The 24,410-nt window shown below is 44.7% G+C and overlaps 2 protein-coding genes across 6 annotated transcripts in view; both read right to left on the reverse strand.

The window, feature by feature from the left end:
• LOC140729436 (proline-rich protein 5-like) overlaps positions 1–21,724 on the reverse strand; it is a 122,649-nt gene extending 100,925 nt beyond the window's left edge. For 2 of the 4 annotated variants that reach the window (XM_073049171.1, XM_073049168.1), the window contains exon 1: positions 21,601–21,724. The gene's annotated coding sequence lies outside the window, so the exon portion shown is untranslated. Of the gene's footprint in view, positions 1–20,857; positions 21,090–21,600 lie in introns of those variants that run through there. The other 2 variants (XM_073049169.1, XM_073049170.1) reach the window with 2 other exon arrangements.
• Positions 1–24,410, reverse strand: part of arhgap1 (Rho GTPase activating protein 1) — a 518,954-nt gene that overhangs the window by 288,268 nt on the left and 206,276 nt on the right. The window lies entirely within an intron of this gene.

Below are 24,410 nucleotides of genomic sequence, written 5' to 3' on the forward strand. Positions count from 1 at the left end.
AGGTTGTTGATATTGTGGATGTTGCTGGTGTTGTGGAGGTTGATGGTGTTGTGGAGGTTGTTGATATTGTGGAAGTTGCTGATATTGTGGAGGCTGTTGATATTCTGGAGTTTGCTGGTGTTGTGGAGGTTGTTGATGTTGTGGAGGTTGCTGGTGTTGTGGAGGTTATTGGTGTTGTGGAGGTTGTTGATATTGTGGAGGTTGTTGATATTCTGGAGTTTGCTGGTGTTGTGGAGGGTGTTGGTGTTGTGGAGGTTGTTGATATTGTGGAGGTTGCTGGTGTTGTGGAGGTTACTGGTGTTGTGGAGGTTGTTGATATTGTGGAGGTTGTTGATATTGTGGAGGTTGGTGATGTTGTGGAGGTTGCTGGTGTTGTGGAGGTTACTGGTGTTGTGGAGGTTGTTGATATTGTGGAGGTTGTTGATGTTGTGGAGGTTGCTGGTGTTGTGGAGGTTGTTGATATTGTGGAGGTTGCTGGTGTTGTGGAGGTTGTTGATATTGTGGAGGTTGTTGATGTTGTGGAGGTTGTTGATATTGTGGAGGTTGCTGATGTTGTGGAGGTTGTTGATGTTGTGGAGGTTGTTGATGTTGTGGAGGTTGCTGATGTTGTGGAGGTTGTTGATATTGTGGAGGTTGTTGATATTGTGGAGGTTGTTGATGTTGTGGAGGTTGCTGGTGTTGTGGAGGTTGTTGATATTGTGGAGGTTGTTGATATTGTGGAGGTTGCTGGTGTTGTGGAGGTTGTTGATATTGTGGAGGTTGTTGATGTTGTGGAGGTTGTTGATATTGTGGAGGTTGCTGGTGTTGTGGAGGTTGTTGATATTGTGGAGGTTGTTGATGTTGTGGAGGTTGGTGATGTTGTGGAGGTTGCTGGTGTTGTGGAGGTTGCTGGTGTTGTGGAGGTTACTGGTGTTGTGGAGGTTGTTGATATTGTGGAGGTTGTTGATGTTGTGGAGGTTGCTGGTGTTGTGGAGGTTGTTGATATTGTGGAGGTTGCTGGTGTTGTGGAGGTTGTTGATATTGTGGAGGTTGTTGATGTTGTGGAGGTTGTTGATATTGTGGAGGTTGCTGATGTTGTGGAGGTTGTTGATGTTGTGGAGGTTGTTGATGTTGTGGAGGTTGCTGATGTTGTGGAGGTTGTTGATATTGTGGAGGTTGTTGATGTTGTGGAGGTTGCTGGTGTTGTGGAGGTTGTTGATATTGTGGAGGTTGTTGATATTGTGGAGGTTGCTGGTGTTGTGGAGGTTGTTGATATTGTGGAGGTTGTTGATGTTGTGGAGGTTGCTGGTGTTGTGGAGGTTGTTGATATTGTGGAGGTTGTTGATATTGTGGATGTTGCTGGTGTTGTGGAGGTTGTTGATATTGTGGAGGTTGTTGATATTGTGGAGGTTGTTGATGTTGTGGAGGTTGCTGGTGTTGTGGAGGTTGTTGATATTGTGGAGGTTGTTGATATTGTGGAGGTTGCTGGTGTTGTGGAGGTTGTTGATATTGTGGAGGTTGTTGATGTTGTGGAGGTTGTTGATATTGTGGAGGTTGCTGGTGTTGTGGAGGTTGTTGATATTGTGGAGGTTGTTGATGTTGTGGAGGTTGGTGATGTTGTGGAGGTTGCTGGTGTTGTGGAGGTTGCTGGTGTTGTGGAGGTTACTGGTGTTGTGGAGGTTGTTGATATTGTGGAGGTTGTTGATGTTGTGGAGGTTGCTGGTGTTGTGGAGGTTGTTGATATTGTGGAGGTTGCTGGTGTTGTGGAGGTTGTTGATATTGTGGAGGTTGTTGATGTTGTGGAGGTTGTTGATATTGTGGAGGTTGCTGATGTTGTGGAGGTTGTTGATGTTGTGGAGGTTGTTGATGTTGTGGAGGTTGCTGATGTTGTGGAGGTTGTTGATATTGTGGAGGTTGTTGATGTTGTGGAGGTTGCTGGTGTTGTGGAGGTTGTTGATATTGTGGAGGTTGTTGATATTGTGGAGGTTGCTGGTGTTGTGGAGGTTGTTGATATTGTGGAGGTTGTTGATGTTGTGGAGGTTGCTGGTGTTGTGGAGGTTGTTGATATTGTGGAGGTTGTTGATATTGTGGATGTTGCTGGTGTTGTGGAGGTTGTTGATATTGTGGAGGTTGTTGATATTGTGGAGGTTGTTGATGTTGTGGAGGTTGCTGGTGTTGTGGAGGTTGCTGGTGTTGTGGAGGTTGTTGATGTTGTGGAGGTTGTTGATGTTGTGGAGGTTGCTGGTGTTGTGGAGGTTGTTGATATTGTGGAGGTTGTTGATATTGTGGAAGTTGCTGATATTGTGGAGGCTGTTGATATTCTGGAGTTTGCTGGTGTTGTGGAGGTTGTTGATGTTGTGGAGGTTGCTGGTGTTGTGGAGGTTATTGGTGTTGTGGAGGTTGTTGATATTGTGGAGGTTGTTGATATTCTGGAGTTTGCTGGTGTTGTGGAGGGTGTTGGTGTTGTGGAGGTTGTTGATGTTGTGGATGTTGCTGATGTTGTGGAGGTTGTTGATATTGTGGATGTTGCTGATGTTGTGGAGGTTGTTGATATTGTGGATGTTGCTGATGTTGTGGAGGTTGTTGATATTGTGGAGGTTGTTGATATTGTGGAGGTTGTTGATGTTGTGGAGGTTGTTGATATTGTGGAGGTTGCTGATGTTGTGGAGGTTGTTGATATTGTGGAGGTTGCTGGTGTTGTGGAGGGTGTTGATATTGTGGAAGTTGCTGATATTGTGGAGGCTGTTGATATTCTGGAGTTTGCTGGTGTTGTGGAGGTTACTGGTGTTGTGGAGGTTGTTGATGTTGTGGAGGTTACTGGTGTTGTGGAGGTTAGTGGTGTTGTGGAGGTTGTTGATATTGTGGAGGTTGTTGATATTGTGGAGGTTGTTGATATTGTGGAGGTTGCTGGTGTTGTGGAGGTTGTTGATATTGTGGAGTTTGCTGGCGTGCCAATGTTATTGGTGTAGCTCATGACATTGGTTTGTTGGCAATGCTGATATTATTGAGGTGGCTGGTGTTAGCAATTTTGCTGGCCTTGTTGATGTTGCCAAAGTTGTTGATGCCAATACAGATGTTGGTGTTGCTGGCAATGTTCTTATACCCACTGTGGTTATTACTTCTAGTGAGATTGATGCTGTTCCATTTCATCAGACAGCAATTCTCAGAATTCAAAATGCACAATTCATCCACAACTATAGGTGGGTTTGTGTACTTTTAATTGACATTGGCTACCCTCTGAACAAATCAGTAATGATTTCATGTGGTTCTTTTTACTGACTTCCTTTCAGTTCTGCATTTGTTCGTGGTTATCTTAGAATACAAAATTTCCAGGAAATCTTGTACTTTTTGCCAGCATAGCTGGCATTTTCTTATCAGTTTTAAGAGGTGTTGCCTAGAGTAACAACTGGCAAAAGTCAGGTCTTTTTTATCTTTGTACTTGATAAAAATCTCCTTAACAATTTGGACATGTGCCTTTATGATACTGTGTCCTCTAGGACAGTATGGAGATGAGGTCACAGTGGTGAACCTGCACTGTTCCTAACCTTTTAAATTCTTTGGAAGTGTATAGGTCTCAGTTGACAACACACCTGCTTCACAGGAGTTCCTTATTCAGTAAACGTGATTAAAACTGCTTTGTATTTGTGTGGCTTTCAAGTCACTCATCCTTCTATTGATTGGAAATGTGGAGTGGTAGTCTATGGCTACATCCACACTAGACTGGATAATTTTGAAAACACCGGTTTCGTGTAAAAACGATAGGCGTCCACACTATGCATTTTTAAAAATATCTCTGTCCACATTGAAACGGAGATTTCAGAGAATCTCCTCCTACTGCGCATGCACAGGACACATCTACCGAAAACAAGTGACGTGTTTGGTGTCGAATCTTGCTGTGAAAGATGGTGTGTGTTTGTTCAGTTACAGACTAGAAAAACTTAAACGACGGGCAGCTGTTGGCTCTCGCGCAGCAGGACTTAAAAGTAAAAAAAAACAAATACTGAAGCATATGGAGGCAACCGACAGGGAGTTCACGGACAGTATGACCCGGCTGACGACGAACGTTGAAAAACTGACTAACTCTGTTGCATTAATAAAGCCCCTTGTTAAATGTATAAAACATGTCTGCATCAGTGTTATCTTGTATTTCCATACAATGTTACATTAGGCTGATACACATCTATTGTCAGAGAAGTACTTGCATAAATAGGTAAACCACCTTCATACGAGCAAGGACAGAAAACAGGGCAAAGTGAGTATTCTTATTTATTCAATAAGTTATGGGTCAAAGTATTTGGTGAGTACATTTCTAACTCTTCTGGCTGCAGTCTCGTTGCCGTCTGTTCTGAAATTGTTAGGTTGCGTCCAAGAAAACAATGAAATAGTGCGCTGCCGTCTGACAGCGTTTTCAGAAGTCTCCGGTTATCCCCTCCACACTGATCTGCCCGAGCAGCGTTTTCAAAAATACTCACCCTGGAAAGCGTTTTTGAAAAGCTCCAGTTTTGGGGGACGAAAATGCCGTTTTCGTGTGGACGGAGGGTAAAAGCGAAGAGAAAAAGCTTTGGTTGCGGATTTATCTGATGTAGTGTGGACGTAGCCTATAACTATGAAGCATCATTCTTGACTACATGTGGATAAATTAGCTCCCTGGGTGGTATTGTAAATGCAGCCTCTATGTTTTATGTTGAGTACGTTTATACTTCTGGCATGCCCAGCATGCTGACAACATTCTCTGTTTTTATTGATGTCCATAGCACCATAAGACATAGGAACAGAATTAGGCCATTTGGCCCATCATGTCTGCTCCACCATTCCATCATGGCTGATTCTGGATCCCATTATAAGACCATGTCAAACCTGTAAACAGCTGATCTAGTTCTCAGTTTGTATTACGTCATAATCATGTCACCTTTGGGTGTCTCCTAGAGTAATTTTTGGATCTTTCTGGGTGTCTGTGTCCATCCAGCGTGGTTGACCTCTGGCTGTGTATGTTTCACCCTTTTGAACTCTAGCCCTGAAGGAGCATCACTAATTCTACACCTTTGTTGCTGTCACGTTTACAAGGCAGTATACTTTTACACCAAGATCTGTCATCTCACGTCTCTCCTGTGGTGACAAACAAGACAGGACATCTGCCTGCATCTTCCATTTTCCTGGTTTGCTTTTTTCACTGTGAAATCTTTTCTTTTCCAGGGTTGATATTTTCAATGCAAAATCATAAATGTCAAACCTCAGAAGTAACCTCTGCATCCTTACACGCACTGTACATGTATTTTACTTGTCAATTTGCTTTAGGGATTGGTGATCAAATTCAACTAAATAGAGGGAGGTTCATAAACAAGCTGATAGTTGGTCCATCTTGTTTCTGCCTATGTCAGTTGCTTTAGACTGAAATGCTGTCAATCTGCCCTCTTGTAGTAGAACTGCTTTACAGGACTTTGTCAATCAGAATCAGAATCAGGTTTATTATCACCGGCATATGTCGTGAAATTTGTTAACTTAGCAGCAGCAGTTCAATGCAGTACATAATATAGAAGAAGAAAAATAAAATAACATTAAAAAATAAATAAGTAAATTAATTACAGTATACGTATATTGAATAGATAAAAAATCGTGCAAAAACAGAAATAATATATATTAAAAAAAAGTGAGGTAGTGTTCATGGGTTCAATGTCCATTTAGGAATTGGATGGCAGAGGGGAAGAAGCTGTTCCTGAATCACTGAGTGTGTGCCTTCAGGCTTCTGTATCTCCTACCTGATGGTAACAGTAAGAAAAGGGCATGCTGTCTTTCTGAGACACTGCTCCCTAAAGATGTCCTGGGTACTTTGTAGGCTAGTACCCAAGATGGAGCCGACTAAATTTACAACCCTCTGCTGCTTCTTTCTGTCCTGTGCAGTAGCTACCCACCCCCCCCCCAACATACCGGACAGTGATACAGCCTGTCAGAATGCTCTCCATATTACATCTATAGAAGTTTTTGAGTATATTTGTTGACATGCCAAATCTCTTCAAACTCCTAATGAGGTATAGTTGCTCTCTTGTTTCCTTTGTAACTACATCAATATGTTGGGACCTGGTTAGATCCTCAGAGATCTTGACACCCAGGAACTTGAAGCTGCTCACTCTCTCCACTTCTGATCCCTCTATGAGGATTGGTATGTGTTTCTTCATCTTACCCTTCCTGAAGTCCACAATCAGCTCTTTCGTCTTACTGATATTGAGTGCCAGGTTGTTGCTGCGACACCACTCCACGAGTTGGCATGTCTCACTCCTGTACGCCCTCTCGTTATCACCTGAGATTCTACCAACATTGGTGTATCGTCAGCAAATTTATAGATGGTATTTGAGCTCTGCCTAGCCACACAGTCATGTGTATATAGAGAGTAGAGCAGTGGGCTAAGCACACACCCCTGAGGTGCGCCAGTGTTGATTGTCAGTGAGGAGGAGATGTTATCACCAGTCTGCACAGATTGTGGTCTTCCGTGAGATGTCAATGTTATCTTGTTGTAGTGTGACAGCTCCTTATGTTTGTAACTGTGTATTCAGCATCTTCTTTCATTGGTCTTCTCGGATTTGCTGTGTGTTCTGATGAATAAATACGTGAGCTGCAGTGGCTGCAGAAGGCTTTTCAGTTCTTTACAGGTAGTAAAATTGCCTTGTAGTCTCTGCTTCACTGTCTCAATGATTGCTGTGACTTTTTGTTAATTCTATCTGATATGCAAGCTTTTTGAAGAACTACCATTAGCTTTCCTCTCTGTATACGTTTTTTCAGGCATTGAGCCTGTCCAATACCTTATGGAAATGACTGTGGTAGACTTACCATCTACTTCAAAGAATTGGAAACCATTTCTCACCCTACATCCTCTCTAAGTCTCAGCTACACTCTGCTGAAGCACATTCCAGCTTAATTTAAGTCCAAAGGGTGGATGCTGGAACCTGCATGCTCCAAATAGTACATTAAATGTTGCCATCAAGGCTCTCTGAAAACTTTGTTTTGTGCCAGCACTTTTGCATCACCTTCCAGATATGGGCACGGCTAGAAATCCTACTTCATCACCCGATTCAGATCTTTTGTGTCCAAGCATATTCGAGCCATTCATTAGGCTTCCCTCTCACTACAATGGTTTCTCCTCATCAGTAAGCTTAGTAATTTATGCTTCAGCTCTTGGATTTCCGTTTCAAACGTTCACTTCAGCTCAGTCACTTCTCTGCCTGTGGAGTTGCATCACTGGTTTCACCTGGAGCTCATCTTTGATGTTAAAACCCTTCAAAGCATTAAATTGTTCCACAGTAGCATTCTGGAAACCTTTGCATTAGGTTTGGTTTGCTTCATATGGGAGAGCACTTTATCATCAGCATGTTCCTTCCTATTCTGCCTTGTCTCCTCAAACCTGTGGCTTTCTTAGTTCAGCTGTAGTTTCTCACAACTTCTCAGTATCAGACCCCTCCATGAAACGTATGTTCAGCTTTTTTCCTCTCTGTTTTGGAGCTTTTCCAGTTGTGAAACATTGCTCCTCTGTATGCTGTCACCGTGATGTTGCTTTGTTTGAAGCCATTTTACTTCAGATACCTATCTTCTTTCAGTTTCAGAAGAACTTCAGTGGAAACCCAAGTGGCATACTCCTCTCTCCAGACAGGTCTTCTTACTCTTACTCTTTTCCAATCTGGATAGGAGTGTGAATGTCATTTTTCTATAGACTGTCACATCTGGTCAATCCATACAGATGTGTGGATCTGTTTTTACAGAAACCCATGAGTCGAATTTTCCATCTTACGGGCAAAATCACCTCCACAGCATTATAATGAATAGCATCAAAAGCACGTAAAACTTACGAGAAAGAAGAATTAGTATATGTGGAGAGAGAGGGGAAACTAGCTCTGCCATTCATAGGAATGGTCACTGAATTACAGGAAAGATGTCACCAAAATAGAGAGAGTAGAGAGGAGATTTACTAGAATGTTACCTGGGTTTCAGCTCCTAAGTTACAGAGAAAGGTTGAACAAATTATTCTTTGGAGCGTTGAAGGTTGAGGGGGGACTTGATAGAGGTATTTAAAATTATGAGGGGGATAGATAGAGTTGATGTGGATAGGCTTTTTCCATTGAGAGTAGGGGAGATTCAAACAAGAGGACATGAGTTGAGAGTTAAGGGGCAAAAGTTTAGGGGTAACAGGAGGGGATCTTTTTTACTCAGGGAGTGGTAGCTGTGTGGAACAAGCTTCCAGTAGAAGTGGTAAAGGCAGGTTCGATATTGTCATTTTAAAAAATTGGATAGGTATATTGTCAGGAAAGGGATGGAGGGTTATGGGCTGAGTGTAGGTCAGTGGGACTAGGTGAGAGTAAGTGTTTGGCACGGACTAGAAGGGCCGAGATGGCCTGTTTCTGTGCTGTAATTGTTATATGGTTATAAGGATTGCTGACTTTAATTACATCATGGAGCTTGATTGTATGTAGAAAGTTATCTTAAGTCAGGTGTTTGTAGCCCGGCCTAAAACTCTCTGTCATCTTCCACAGCATGAATGCTCTCATTTGTCCTGTTTTTCATGGGTTCTTTCATTCTTGCTTTGGTATCTTCTCTCTATATTTTAACTTTAGATCTGCACATTTCCTCCCAAAAGCTGAGCTGGTTAAATAATCTACACCTGGATCTGAAAACAGACCACTTTACTTCTCTGTTAGCTTATGTGATTGTTTTCCTTAAATCTTATAATTTCTCTGACTGCTTCCTTTCGTAAGACTGATTTGAAGTGTGTCCATGTGAGTTATCAGGGTTCTCAGGTGTCAACTTGTGGCCTCCAGTGCTCTGACTGTGTTGTCAAAGCCTATCGCAAAGGTGCCTATGTTGAGGCCCAAAATGAGTTGAGAGACCAACTTTTCATCCACTTCCCTGAACTTGCACCTGCCTGCTTGTGTATCTCAGCCCTGCTAGGAAACTGACAGGCTCTTGTGGTTGCTGCCTAAGGCTTTGGAACTCACTATCTGTCAGTCCAGTGATTTCATTTCACCATCAGTTGTATTTGTAATATTTTGCAGTTCTCCTCAGAGCATTTACTCTCTGGCTCACTTACATTGAAAAGATCCAGTGTTTTCTTTCCTATCTGCAAAAGGATATAGTTGACATCCTCTTCGTCACTCATTTGACTGGCATCTCACATTTCTAATACCTGGACAGCGTTGTTGGCCCCCGATTATCTTGGCCTGGAACAGTGGAGTCTTTGCAACTAACTTATACACGCTCAGCACATCCAGTCACCGTTGGTGACTTATTTTCCATTTGTTGGCAAGAAGTCAAATTCAGCTTTCAATAAAAACACAAAATGCTGGCAGAACTCAGCAGGCCAGACAGAATCTATGGGAGGAGGTAGTGACGACGTTTCGGGCCGAAACCCTTCTTCAGGAGTGAAGTAATATGGGATGGTCGAGGGGGGATAAGAAGTGGGGGGAGGGATGAAGTAGAGAGCTGGGAAGTGATAGGCTGGAGGGAAATGGGCTGGGGGAAGGTGGAGAATTATGGGAAATAAAAGAGAAAGAAAGGTAGGGCTGTGGGGAGATTATAGTGAGGGGGGGAAAAGAGAGAGAAAGAGAACCAGACTGAAATTATGGATAGGGATGGGGTAAGGGGGGGCAGGGGTATCAACGGAGGTCTGTGAGTTGAATGTTCATGCCGACAGGTAGGAGGCTACCTAGGTGGGAGATAAGGTATTGCTCCATCGACCTGCGTGTGGCCTCATCTTGACGGTAGAGGAGGCCATGGACAGACATGTCGGAGTGGGAGTGGTCTGTGGAATTGAAGTGTGTGGCCACAGGGAGATCCCGCCACTGCTGGAGGACTGAGCGCCGGTGTTCGGCGAAACGGTCTCCCAGTCTGCGGCGGGTCTCCCCAATGTATAAATGGCCACATTGGGAGCACTGGATACAGTATATCACCGCAGTTGACTCACAGGTGAAGTTGTGCCTCACCTGAAAAGACTGTCTGGGGCCTAGGATGGTGGTGAGGGAAGAAGTGTGGGGGCAGGTGTAGCACTTCTTCCATTTGCAGGGATAAGTGCCTGGAGGGAGGTCGGTGGGGAGGAATAAATGGACAAGGGAGTCGCGTAGGGAGCGATCCCTGTGGGAAAGCCGAGAGTGGGGGGAGGGGAAGATATGGTTGGTGGTGGGATCACATAGGAGGTGGCGGAAGTTACGGAGGATTATGCGTTGGATCTGTAGGGTGGTAGGGTGGTAGGTGAGGACCAGGGGGACTCTATCCCTGGTGCGCTGGCGGGGGGGGTGGGGTGAGGGCAGAGGTGCATGAAATACGGGAGATACGATGGAGGGCAGAGTTGATTGTGGACGAAGGGAAGCCTCTTTCTTTAAAAAAGGAAGACATCTCCTTTGTCCTAGAATGAAAGGCCTCATCCTGAGAGCAGATGCGGCGGAGGCGGAGGAATTGAGAGAAAGGGATAGCATTTTTGCAGGAGACAGGGTGGGAGGAGGAATAGTCTAGGTAGCTGTGAGAGTCTGTAGGATTGTAGTAGACATTGGTGGATAGGCTGTCTCCAGAGACAGAAACAGAAAGATCTAGAAAGGGGTGGGAGGTGTCAGAAATAGACCAGGTGAATCTGAGGGCGGGGTGAAAGTTGGAGGCGAAGTTAATGAAGTCGACGAGCTCAGCATGTGTGCAGGAAGCAACACCGATGCAGTTGTCGATATAACACAAGAGGAAGACAGATACTGGTGTAGGCTTGGAACATAGATTGCTCCGACAAAAAGGCAGGCGTAGCTAGGACCCATGCGGGTGCCCATGGCTACACCTTTAGTTTGGAGGAAGTGGGAGGAGCCAAAGGAGAAACTGTTAAGGGTGAGGACTAATTCTGCGAGGCGGAGAAGAGTGGTGGTAGAAGGTGACTGGCTGGGTCTGGAATCCAGGAAGAAACGGAGAGCTTGGAGACCTTTCTGGTGGGGGATAGAGGTATATAGGGACTGGACGTCCATAGTGAAAATGAGGCGGTGGGGGCCAGGGAACTTAAAATCTTTGAAAAGATGTAAAGCATGGGAAGTATCACAGACATAGGTGGGAAGGGATTGAACAAGGGGAGATAAAACAGAGTCGAGATAGGCAGAAATGAGTTCAGTGGGGCAGGAGCAAGCAGAGACAATGGGTCTGCCTGGACAGGCAGGTTTGTGAATCTTAGGTAGGAGGTAGAAACAGGAAGTGCGGGGTGTGGGAACTATGAGGTTGGAGGCAGTGGATGGGAGATCTCCCGAGCTGATGAGATTGGAAGTGGTTTGGGAGACAATGGACTGGTGCTCCCTAGTGGGGTCATTGTCCAGGGGTAGATAAGAGGAGGTGTCAGCGAGTTGTCGTCGTGCCTCTGCTATGTACAGGTCGGTGCGCCAGACAACAACAGCACCCCCTTATCAGCGGGTTTGATGGTAAGGTTGGGATTGTTGTGGAGGGAATGGAGAGCAGAGCGTTCAGAGGGGGTAAGGTTGGAATTGGAGCAAGTGGTGGTGAAGTCGAGATGGTTAATGTCCCGACGGCAATTAGAGATAAACAGATCCAGGGCGGGTAGAAGTCCTGGGCGGGGAGTCCATGAGGAGGAGGAGGGTTGGAGACGGGAGAACGGGTCATCGGTGGGGGGTGGGAGAGTCCCTACCGAAGAAGTGGGCTCGAAGACGGAGCCGGCAAAAAGAGCTCCACGTCCTGGCGCACGCGGAACTCACTGAGGTGAGGGCGAAGGGGGGACAAAGGTGAGGCCCTTACTAAGGGCAGAGCGCTCAGCCTCAGAGAGAGGAAGGTCGGAGGGGATGGTGAAGACCCGGCAGGGTTGAGAGCTCTGGTCCGAGAGGGGTGGGAGGCTGGTGGAGTCAGCGGGGAAGGGGTGGGGGTGAGAGGAAGCTAAAGCCCCCGAGGGCCCAGGAACCGGTGATTGAACCTCAGGCTCGGAAAGATCAGACAGCAGCGTGGTGGTGGGGGAGGGGAGACAGCAGCGTGTGGAGGTCCAGCTCAGAGGTCAAGGCTGGGATCCAGCATGCTGGTGGTGGGGGGGGGGGGAGATGGCAGCATGAGGAGGTCCGACTGGAAGTTCAAGGCCGGAGTCTTTGAGGGGGTGTCCATGGCCGTAGGAACCCGCGTTGGTGGTACTGGAGTCAGGGTTCGGAGTCTGTCCAGTGCCGTGATTGTCCCCCCTCGACCATCTCATGTTACTTCACTCCTGATGAAGGGTTTCGGCCCGAAACGTCGTCACTACCTCCTCCCTTAGATGCTGTCTGTCCTGCTGAGTTCTGCCAGCATTTTGTGTTTTTATTTATTTCCAGCATCTGCAGATTCACTCGTGTTGCCTTTAAATTCAGCTTTCACATCTTTTCTGTGGCGTAGAATTTGACTCACTAGACTGATGCCACCATTGTTGTTTCCAGAGATATTTCTTATTTACACTTACAGATTCAAACCATTGGCTTGAACCATGTCATTTTCAGATGCAGACAATACGTGTTTTCTGCACAGAATACAGTGCACCAGTGGATGATTATTATTTGAGTCATTTTGAGATACCGCATATCTCCGGCCTATCAGGCTCCGTCGCCCAGCAGCCTACTGATGCAACCCTATCCTAATCACAGAACAACTTACAATGACCTACTAACTGGTATGGCTTTGGAATGTGGGAGGAAACTGGACCTCGTGGCCTCTTCCCACTAACCCACATGCACACGGGAAGAACATACAAATTTTCTTACAGAAAACGCTAGAATTGAGCTCCAAACTTCAACGCCCCGAGCTGTAATAGTGTCGAGCTAGCCACTGCACCACTGTGGCACCCCATGATATGAGAGATTACTTACAACTTGTAATTTACAGCTGTAGAAATATGGGTAAGTATTCATTCTTGCAATAGCATACCACCATCTTCTCACCCCTTCTCCAACAGAACCATGTCCTTCCCCCCACTCCTCTCCATTGGCCCCTTGGCTGCCATGAATGCGAGCTGCCAGTGTTAGTAGTCACAGTTGCTCAGACATTGCTTACGGACATATGAATCAGGAGCAGGAAGAGGCCACTTGGCTCACTGAGCCTGCTCAACCCTCCAATAAAATCATGACTGACATGACTGTTACTCTACATATCTCCCCCCCACCCCAACACCAAATAATCTTTCACCCTTCATTGGCCCTCTGCAATGACTCCCTTTCTGAAAAGCACAACCATGATACATCCACCTTAAATCACCTTAAACCTTGACGTCAACAGCGCTTCTCCCTATAGATGCTGCCTGACCTGCTGCGTTCCCCCAGCATTTTGTGTGTGTTGTTTGAATTTCCAGCATCTGCAGATTTCCTCGTGTTTGCTCTCCAGGCAATACACTGTTTCTTGCTCACTCCACGTCCAGCTCCTTCAAAGCCTCTGAATGATTCTCTGCCTTCTGGACTTCTCTCAACACCGAGGCATTAAACCACAAAACATTTTCCCTGTGGTTGTGGCCACCACATTCCCGTCCAATGACATGGTACTGTGGAATTGCTTTGCCTCAGTTCCACTTGGACTATATGGGTGTCATTGTCTTTTTGGTACTGATTCCAATAATTCCCAGATAATACTTGGAATCCTATGAGAACCAAGCAGCTGAATTTCAACTTTACCCCTCATCTATCACTAATATGTCACATGCAATGTAAACCACCTCCACCTTCATCGTGGCTGCTGGTGAAATGTTATTTGCTTTTCACTAATTCCCTTCTCTTTTTTTGACCTCCTGACTTCCAACCCATAGTCATTTCTGCAATGCCCCTCCATCATGATCCATCATTTGAGGCATAGCCTTCTGTCACCTCAGCCCTGCCCTGAAGAAAGTAACCCTAACTGAACTTCCGTAATTCATTTGGGCTGTGGGCTTCACAGGCCGAGCCAACGTTTTATTGCCCATCACTAATGGCCCTTGAGAAGGTGATGGTGAGCTGCTGCAGTCCTTGAGCTGTGTGTAGACCCACAGTGCTGTTTGGGAGGGAGTCTGAGGATTTTGACCCAGCAATGGTGATATATTTCCAAGTCAGATGGTGTGCGATTTGGAGAGCAACTTCCAGGTGGCGACATTCCCTTGCTCTGGCTATACTTGTCCTTCTGGATGGTGTAGGTTTGGAAGATGCTGTCAGTGGGTCACAGCAGTGCATTCTATGGATGGCACAAGCCTCTGCACTGTGTGTCAGTCTAAGAGAAGTGAATCGTTAAGAGTGGGGTGTATATCAGCTGCGCTGCTATGTCCTGTACAATATCAAGTTTCTTCCAGGCGAGTGGAGAACATTTCATGATACCCCTGCCTTGAGCCTTGTAGATAGTAAAGAGGCTTTGAGGAGTTACAAGGTTACAAGGCAAATTACGCACCTCAGAATTCCTAGCCTCTGACCTGCTCTTAGTGTATGTGGTGATTTCAATTCAGTGTCTGGTCAATGGTACCTGTCAGGATATTGAAGAAGGATCTACTGCTTTCCCGGTGTATATGACGAATAATCTCTTCTTGGGCTTCCAGCCGGGTATAAGTGCCGATTATAACCAATGTTTCAATGACAAACTCTGCCATCTTCGTCAGAGATGATGCCCAGGAATGTCTAGTCCGGTGGTATTTATACACCCGTAGCCTGTCCCTCCTGATTGGTTAGCCCTCATCCAATCAGGTTTCTACTCTCCCACCTAGTTTACAATCGAATTCCAGTTCTTTCTTGCTCGCGCATCATCCCTGATAAAAATGGGAAGAGTTTGTCATTGAAACATCAGTTATAATTGATACCTGTACCCCGCTGGAAGCCTGACAAGTGTTTATTTGCCAAGATATTGATAATGGGGATTCAGTGCTAGCAATGCTATTGAATGTCAGGAGGTGATAACTGCCTTCTCTCGTTGGATTTTGTCATTAGCTGGCACTGTGTGGCATGAAAGTTACTTCCACCAATAAGCCCAGGTCTGGATTTTGTCCAAATGTTGTCCTAAATTGCCTAATTCTTTCTCCTTTAAAATCTAGGCTTTCAGATACCCAACTTTTCTCATAATAAAACCCAATTCAGGGAATCAATATAGCCTTTGAAACTCTTCCATTGTTAATAAATCAGCAGGCCTAAACACAAATACAAACAGGGCTTTCAGTCCTACCAAAGGTTTTCGGCCAAAAATGTCAACTGTACTCTTTTCCTAGATGCTGCCTGGTCTATTGGGTTGTTCAGCATTTTGCGTGTGAGCAGTTTCTAGCATCTGCAGATTTTCGCTTGTTTGCGTACGGGTGCTAATGGGGTATAAAATATGGAAAGAGTGTCTGGAGACCCGCTGATCAAGTGTGATCAGATTTACTGTGTAAATTTGAATCGTAACCTTGCGTTGGCGGAGACGTGTGGAATGGCTCCCTGTGAATTCGCAAAATAAAGGCAGTAACTACTTCGAGATCTTTGCCTACTTTGTGTTTCATCTGTACTAAATTCTCTAACACGGGATTACAGAGATATAAATGGCATTTGTCTCATCAAATCCGCAGACTCTTTACAATAAAACCCAACCCACCATTTCCCTTCCTGATTTCTTACTTGAACAATTTTTTTATTGCGTGAACCAGAAGCCCAATCCCCTGCACATATCAATATTATCTTAAAATTCTGTGTTCCTATTCCTTCTAAGGAAGCGTGACATTCGTCCACAATATTTTCCACCTGTCACCACCCTGCCCATTCACAGAACATGCTTACATCCCATTCCCTCCTCCTGGCTCCTAGGTTTGCATGAAGACACAGGAGGCTGCAATTCTACAATCTGGAAATACAAAGAAAAAGTTGGAGGCGTTCTGCAGGTCAGGCAGCATCTGTGGATGGAAATAGACAATTGCTGTTTCAGGTCACAGCTGCAGCCTGTCCCACTGAGTTCTTCTAGCTTCTTGTTTATTGCCTAGAGCTGTATCATGATCAAACATATGTGAAAACAGAAAATGCCATGAATGCTGCCGGATTTGCCAAATATTTGTAGACTTTGCTATTTTACTTATTTTCCAGCATCTGCAGACTTTTGGCTTTTTGATACACTGCATACTGCCTTTTCATTCAAGGCACCAGGAAAAATTATGAAAAGCTGAGAGCTAGTACCGAGCCCTGTTGGATCCTTCTCACAGCATCTTATCAGCCTGAGAAAGGGCTTTTCTGGATCTTAATCTTCCAGAAGTATCAGAAGTTCGCTGATGACACGGCCATAGTGGGGTGTGTCAGGAATGGACAGGAGGAGGAGTATAGGAAACTGATACAGGACTTTGTGATATGGTGCAACTCAAACTACCTGCGTCTCAATATCACCAAGACCAAGGAGATGGTGGTGGACTTTAGGAGATCTAGGCCTCATATGGAGCCAGTGATCATTAATGGAGAATGTGTGGAGCAGGTTAAGACCTACAAGTATCTGGGAGTACAGTTAGACGAGAAGCTAGACTGGACTGCCAACACAGATGCCTTGTGCAGGAAGGCACAGAGTTGACTGTACTTCCTTAGAAGGTTGGCGTCATTCAATGTCTGTAGTGAGATGCTGAAGATGTTCTATAGGTCAGTTGTGGAGAGCGCCCTCTTCTTCGTGGTGGCGTGTTGGGGAGGAAGCATTAAGAAGAGGGTCGCCTCACGTCTTAATAAGCTGGTAAGGAAGGCGGGCTCTGTCGTGGGCAAAGTACTGGAGAGTTTAACATCGGTAGCTGAGCGAAGGGCGCTGAGTAGGCTACGGTCAATTATGGAAAACTCTGAACATCCTCTACATAGCACCATCCAGAGACAGAGAAGCAGTTTCAGCGACAGGTTACTATCGATGCAATGCTCCTCAGACAGGATGAAGAGGTCAATACTCCCCAATGCCATTAGGCTTTACAATTCAACCGCCAGGACTTAAGAACTTTTTAAAAGCTATTATTAATGCTTTTTGAGATAGTGATTTAGATGCATATCATATTTTTTACTGAGTTAAGTATTGTATGTAATTAGTTTTGCTACAAGTGTATGGGACATTGGAAAAAAAGTTGAATTTCCCCATGGGGATGAATAAAGTATCTATCTATCTATCTTCAGACAGGAGGTACAGAAGCCTGAAGGCACACACTCAGCAATTCAGGAACAGCTTTTTCCCCTCTGCCATCCGATTCCTAAATGGACATTGAACCCATGAACACTACCTCACTTTTTAAATACAGGTTTCCCCCGGTCTCTGAAGGTAGAGCGTTCCTATGAAACCTTGTAAGGCGGGATGTCGTAAAGCGAAGAAGCAATTACCATTAATTTATATGGGAAAAATTTTTGAGTGTTCCCAGACCCAAAAAAAACCTACCAAATCATACCAAATAACACATAAAACCTAAAATAACACGAACATATAGTAAAAGCAGGAATGATATGATAAATACACAGACTATATAAAGTAGAAATATTGTATGTACGGTGTAGTTTCACTTATCAGAATTGGGAAGCCAAAATCGATTTGGAGAAAAAAAATCAGCACGTACACGCATGCGCACACAACTGCCCGCACAAGGCTTCACGGTCATGGTAGTCTTTCTTGGGGTAAACACACATATAAAGCCGGCGCCTTTTTTTTGTAAAAACGAAAATCCTCTTTGGTTAGCAAAAACAGGTACTAATGTAGGTCTTTCGTAACAGCCAGCTGTCGTAAAGCGAATGTTTGAAAAACGGGGACCACCTGTTAATATTATTTCTGTTTTTGCATGATTTTTAATCTATTCAATATACATATAATGTAATTTATCTATTTATTTATTTTTCTTCTATATTATGTATTGCATTGAACTGCTGCTGATAAGTTAACAAATTTCACGATACATGCCGATGATACTAAACCTGACTCTGATTCAAACCTGCCGGTTGTTACTTTACCGAGTGCATTTTTAAACCCAGATACTTATTTACATGCTCCCTTCATCTATTTTGTTATTACACCCTTGGAAAGGAATTTCCGTTCATTGAATTATGACTATTCTCCCTAATGATGTCTGAGTGCCCTACTGCCACATCACCTATAATAGAATCCAGCATTGTGCTAACAATTTTCCCTTTTGCCTCATTTCTAGACAGTGAAGTGACATTTGCAAACTTCTTATAACATATCTGTGATTTTAAGGAAGTATTAATATATAATAATATTAATCTAGTCTTGCTTCAAAAAGGCAACAATTATACCAGTGCCTAAGAATAATAATGTGAGCTGCCTTAATGACTATCGCCTGGTAGCACTCACATCGACAGTGATGAAATGCTTTGAGAGGTTGGTCATGACTAGACTGAACTCCTGCCTCAGCAAGGACCTGGACCCATTGCAATTTGCCTATCGCCACAATAGGTCAATGGCAGACACAATCTCAATAGCACTCCACACAGCTTTAGACCACCTGGATAACACAAACATCTACGCCAGCATGCTGTTCATCGACTACAGCTCAGCATTTAACACCATCATTCCTACTATCCTGATTGAGAAGTTGCAGAACCTGGGCCTCTGTTCCTCCCTCTGCAATTGGATCCTTGACTTCCTAACCAGAAGACCACAATCTGTGTGGATTGGTGATAACATATCCTCTTCACTGACGATCAACACTGTCGCACCTCAGGGATGTGTGCTTAGCCCACTGCTCTACTCTCTATATTCACATGACTGTGTGGCTAGGCATAGCTCAAATACCATCTATAAATTTGCTGACAATGCAACTATTGTTGGTAGAATCTCAGGTGGTGACGAGAGGGTGTACAGGAGTGAGATATGCCTACTAGTGGAATGGTGTCACAGCAACAACCTGGCACTCAACATCAGTAAGACGAAAGAGCTGATTGTGGACTTCAGGAAGGGTAAGACGAAGGAACACATACCAATCCTCATTGAAGGGCCAGAAGTGGAGAGAGTGAGCAGCTTCAAGCTACTGGGTGTCAAGATCTCTGAGGCTCTAACCTGGTCCCAACATATCGATGTAGTTATAAAGAAGGCAAAACAGTGGCTATACTTGATTAGGAGTTTGAAAAGATTTGGCATGTTAACAAATACACTCAAAAACTTCTATAGTTGTACCGTGGAGAGCATTCTGACAGGCTGCATCACTGTCTGGTATGGAGGGGCTACTGCACAGGACCGAAAGAAGCTGCAGAAGGTTGTAAATCTGGTCAGCTCCATCTTGGGTACTAGCCTACAAAGTACCCAGGACATTTTCAGGGAGTGGTGTCTGAGAAAGGCAGCCATTATTAAGGACCTCCAGCACCCAGGGCATGCCCTTTTCTCACTGTTACCATCGGGTAGGAGATACAGAAGCCTGAAGGCACACACTCAGCGATTCAGGAACAGCTTCTTTCCCTCTGCCACCCGATTCCTAAATGGACTTTGAAGGTTTGGACTCTCATTTAAAAAAAAATACAGTATTTCTGGTTTTGCACATTTTAAAAATCTGTTCAATATACGTAATTGATTTACTTGTTTGTTTATTATTATGTTTTATTTTATTTATTATCATTTTTCCCTCTGCTAGATTATGTATTGCATTGAACCGCTGCTGCTGTTAACAAATTTCTCGTCACATGCTGGTGATAATAAACCTCTATTCTGATCATTGTATCAGAAAAAAGTTCTTCATCCCAGCATGTCCTAGTACCTATCTATACAGATCCCATTTTCCAGCACTAGGCTGTTAGCCTTGTTTCATGGTTAACCTAAATGTTGTTGGAGTAGCTATCTTGTTATTGCAACAGACATATAGCTAATATCTACGCTCCATTTTAATTGCATACAAAGTTGAAAAGTTCAAAGTAAATTTATTATGAAAGTACATATATGTCACCATATACAAACCTGAGATTCATTTACTTGCAGGCATATTCAATAAATCCATAATGGAACAATAGCCATAATAGAATCAAAGAAAGACCACACCAAATGGGCTTCAGACTGTCTGCAAAAGTCAACAATCTGTGCAGATACAAAATAAATAAATAAATATGGAGAGTCCTTGAACGTGAATTCATAGGTTGTGGGAACATTTCAGTGAAGGAGCAAGTGAAGTTGAATGTAGTTATCCCCTTTGGTTCAAGACTCTGATGGTTGAGGGGTATTAACTGGTGGTGCGAGTCCTGAGGCTCCTGTACCTTCGTCCTGATGGTAGCAACGATAAGAGAGCGGGATCTGGGTGGTGGGGGTCCCTGATGATGGATTCTGCTTTCCTGCAACAGTGCTCCATGTAGATGTGCTCATTGGTGGGGGTGGGGGGGGGGGCTTTACCCGCGATGGACTGGACTGTATCCCGCTACTTCCTGCAGGATTTCCAATGTGCTCTCCACAGCCAGTCAATCTACTCTCCGCCGCACATCTATATGGGACCAGGACCGGTCCTCTGAAATGATAAGCAAGTTTAAAGTTGCTGACCCTCTCCGCCTCTGATCCCTTGACGAGGACTGGCTTATGGACCTCTTCTGAAGTCAAAAATCATCTCCTGGTCTTGTTGGCATTGACTAAGAGGTTGTTGCTGCGGCACTGCTCAGCCACATTTTCAATCTCCCTCCTATGTGCTGATTCGTCGCCGCCTCTGATCCGGCCTACCACGGTGGTGTCACCAGCAAACTTGCAAACGGCACTGGAGCTGTGCTCAGCCACACAGTCATAAATTCCCCAACACGAGTGAAAGTGTTGTACTTGGAAGCCCTATTTCAAACATGTATTCAACAATTTCAGAATGCTAAAACTGGGAAATCCTGCCTCGTGCAATTGGTATAACTAAGTCAATGAACAATGAACATGAAAGATACAATTAACCTCTGCTTAATCGTTCGTTAATGGAGCGAAGTACAGAAAACGATTGCCTACTTCATAATAAGTCCCCTTTAACCACTCATTCAGCACTTACATCTACGAGAAACAGCCTCAATGCCTCCGTCCTTGCCATAATTACAAAATCTTCGCGATGCCATCATATAAAGTAAGGCTCATTAAAAGTGCATCAGTAATTCAGCGGTTGCACCGCCGAAGACAACAAAAGAATTGGTTTTACAGCTGAACTTCAGTACGAATATGAAGCGTGACTGGAGGCGGCCGGAGGTCGCACAAACGTGAGCGGTTGTGTGTGAGAAAGATGATGTGAATGAGCTAGTGAGGGGAGAAAGCGTGCGCGCGTACATGGGGGGTTTGGGTTCGGCTAAAGCCGGCTGTCCGTGAGGGAGAGGGGAGAGGGCAGAGCTCGCTGAGAGAGTATGCGTCTGTCTGTTTGGACGAGTGTGTGTATGTGTTTGTCTGAGCGTGTGTGTATGTCTGAGAGAGAGAGTGTGTATGAAGGTAAGTGAGTGTGTGTGTATATATATGTGTGTGTGTGTGTGTGTGTGTGTGTGTGTGTGTGTGTGTGTGTGTGTGTGTGTGTTTTCTCAGAGTATGAAGTAAATGTGTGCATCGATTCGTGAACTAATGCCAGATCAATAATCTCACGAGTATTCCTTACAGCCGGAACACTCACTCATTACAGCCCACTTCCCGTATTTCTATCCGTCCATCGAGGTAGGTTTCACGGCAAAGTCTGGGAAAAGGCGCGTAAGGAACTAAACAGAAACATTGCTCCTAAAAAACCATCAGTCTGCATGTAGCGAACTGCGGGCTTACCCTGTAATGTCCGAAGCTCAGACGGCTGGGGGCGATGCTGGCGACTCGTTGCTCTTTAATCGACTGGGGCAGCGAGGCATTGTAGCGTGAGAGGGAGGGAGGGAGGGGTGGGGGCGGCGAGTCCGGGTCCCGGGACAGCAGCAACTCCGTGCACTCGTGCGCCGGCCTCGCTCCCTGCAGCTTCACTCTGTGTAGAACTGAAGCTTTCGTGTGGTGGGCGTCGATGCGGGTGATACAGACGTATTGTTTTCTCGTGTTAGGTGCCTCCTGTTTGGACTGAACCCAACAATGGGTTATTGCGGCAATTTCTAACTCTTGGCTGAAAACAGAAATAAACACAAGGCAAATTAAGCGAAGTCTGACCCATCCTAATGGACAATCGGAGCACAGTGCGGGACCCTCTTTTGGAAGGAATAGTCAAGGGAATTAAAGGTCCATAAACCGCATTAAGATAGCACCCCTCACGTCCTCGCGTTTGCAATAGGGAATGAACAGCTATCCAATAAACAGACTGCATAAGTTACGACTAAGTGTTATGTTCGGGCTTTGGGGAGAACCTTTTTTTTCTCATCGGCTTTTAATGTCGGGATTGTTAACCCAAATGTTCTGCACAATAATTCGCAGCCTTCCCACCCAGTAGCGAGCGTGCGACCTTTATAGGCGACACATCATAGAAGCCTGAACTGAAAGCGGCGGGGGTGCAGCAACATTGACCTCGATTGCTTGTATCGAACGCACTTTCGTATTTAGTGGCGGCTGTCCATTGTGCAGAACTCGCTCCCGTAACGTTGACCTCAAGCGGAACGCAGGGCGCAAGGGTTAATCTCCAGCCCACCGTGGACAGGCTTTCTGTTTTCAAAAACTGCATGTAAAATTGCGGCACGGTTGGCAAAGAGATTCCAAATGAAAACAGGAAGAGGAGCATATGTAAAATATACGAGAACACGGTAACATTTATGAAGTGCTGTTATTTATAAGTAGCATAGAGGTCACAGAGTACCGCATAGTTACACTGAAAGTTGCGAATTATGTAGACACTCACCGCAGCTTTACCTTCGATTGGTACAAAATTAAGTGACAGCTCAATTTGCCAATGGCGGTTTTTGGAGAAAAAAGCAATATATTACCTTCGAAATACCTTGACTTTCCTGTGGCAGTAGATCCATTTGTGGATCTTTATCACAAAGCTGAACTTTAGTGCAACATTACCTCCAAAGCACAACAGTACTACAGAGCGGAATCATACTTAAGTATAGATCGTTGGAAGAATGAAAATTTTAGCTGCATTCCACTTGAAAAAATTACTTATAATTTAAGAGATAAATATTAAATATTTCTGAAAATTTGGCGCCCTTATTTACAAAAGATAGGATTAGATATATAGGTGCTCCGAAGATAAAATTATTGGTTATCTGGGGAAAGAATTAAATATACATATTAAAGCTATTATGAACTCCATGGAGCATGTGGGGATCTTCCGATATCCAGGCATTCTTTCTTTCTTTTTTCTTCTCTTTTTTTTTCTATAGGGACATGTTTGGGGGGAGGGGTTAAGGGGAGGGGGGAAGGGTTGACAATTTTTTTTCTTTCTGTAACCTATTTGAAAATTTAATTTAAAAAAATTTAAAAAACCGTACCACAGAGAGAATACCATGTTTTAATTTTAGAGCAATAAATACTTGTGGGCAATTACAATAGGCAATCGTCTCCTCAAGAGCAAAGGTTTACCAGCTTATAATCATTAGCTAGTGTTGAAATGGAATGGTGGTCTTTGACCACTCAGCTGTGGCCGGATCATAACACCCAATAAAGGCTCTTACGATCGAAGAGGAATGAACCAGGCTGAGCGAGGGAGAAACAACCTCCACTGAAGGGAGAGTCTGAGCAAGGAGAAATAAATTTGAGAGAATTTCTCACTTGCAAAAATAAATTGTTGCAGGGGCTTTAATTGCACAATGTGGTGGCAATGGGCAACTCATTGTCATATAACAGCATCAGAAGTGGGAGTGGAAATCCCTGGGCCCTGCCTTGCCATTCACTGTCTGATCAGATCTGGTCGAAGCCTTGTTTCCTGCAACCCTTGATATCTCTTTATTTCAGCCTTGAGTAGACAGCTAGAGCCCAATGGTAGACAACCGGTATCTCTTCCAGGGTTGAAATGGTCTAATACTGGAGGACTGCAAAGGAGCTGTGCAGAGAATGGGTGTGTGGAATGTGCTGGACGTGGTGGTGAAGGCAATCACCGCAGGGTCACGTGGGCTCTGAAATGGGCACATCAGTGTGAAGAGAATGGAGAATATGGTTCACATAGGGGTAGAAGGGATTAATTTAATTAGGCATCTTTAGTGTAGTTAGTCTGGTGCAACACTCTGGGCTGAAGGGCCTGTTTCTATCTAGAATATATTCAATGATTCCACTTCCACAAATTGCCGGGGTAAAGAATCCCAAAGGTTCCTTCATCTCTGGGTGAAGACATTTCTTCTGTTATGCCTGCAGCCCCCCCTCCTTTGTGAGAATTGCAAGAGCACTATTGGGTTGGGTCAGGGGACCCAGGAAATGAGAGAGAGACGTGCAAAATGCCTCGTTCGCCGGCGATGTCAAGTCACGAGACATGGCCATTGTCTCTTGGAGACACATTTGTGGATTGAGATCCTATGCTACGTGAGAGCCCTCGGGCAAAGTGGGCTGGGTGAAGGGGAGAGATTGCATCATCCCCCAACCGGATTGACATCTACGACCCTGCAAGTCAGGATAAAAAGAGGGGCTGTAGGAATGGCCCCTCAGACGCACCAGAAGAAACGCTAGCGATC

This window comes from Hemitrygon akajei, chromosome 6 (assembly GCF_048418815.1).
Source record: "Hemitrygon akajei chromosome 6, sHemAka1.3, whole genome shotgun sequence".
In the NCBI taxonomy this organism is placed as follows: domain Eukaryota; kingdom Metazoa; phylum Chordata; class Chondrichthyes; order Myliobatiformes; family Dasyatidae; genus Hemitrygon; species Hemitrygon akajei.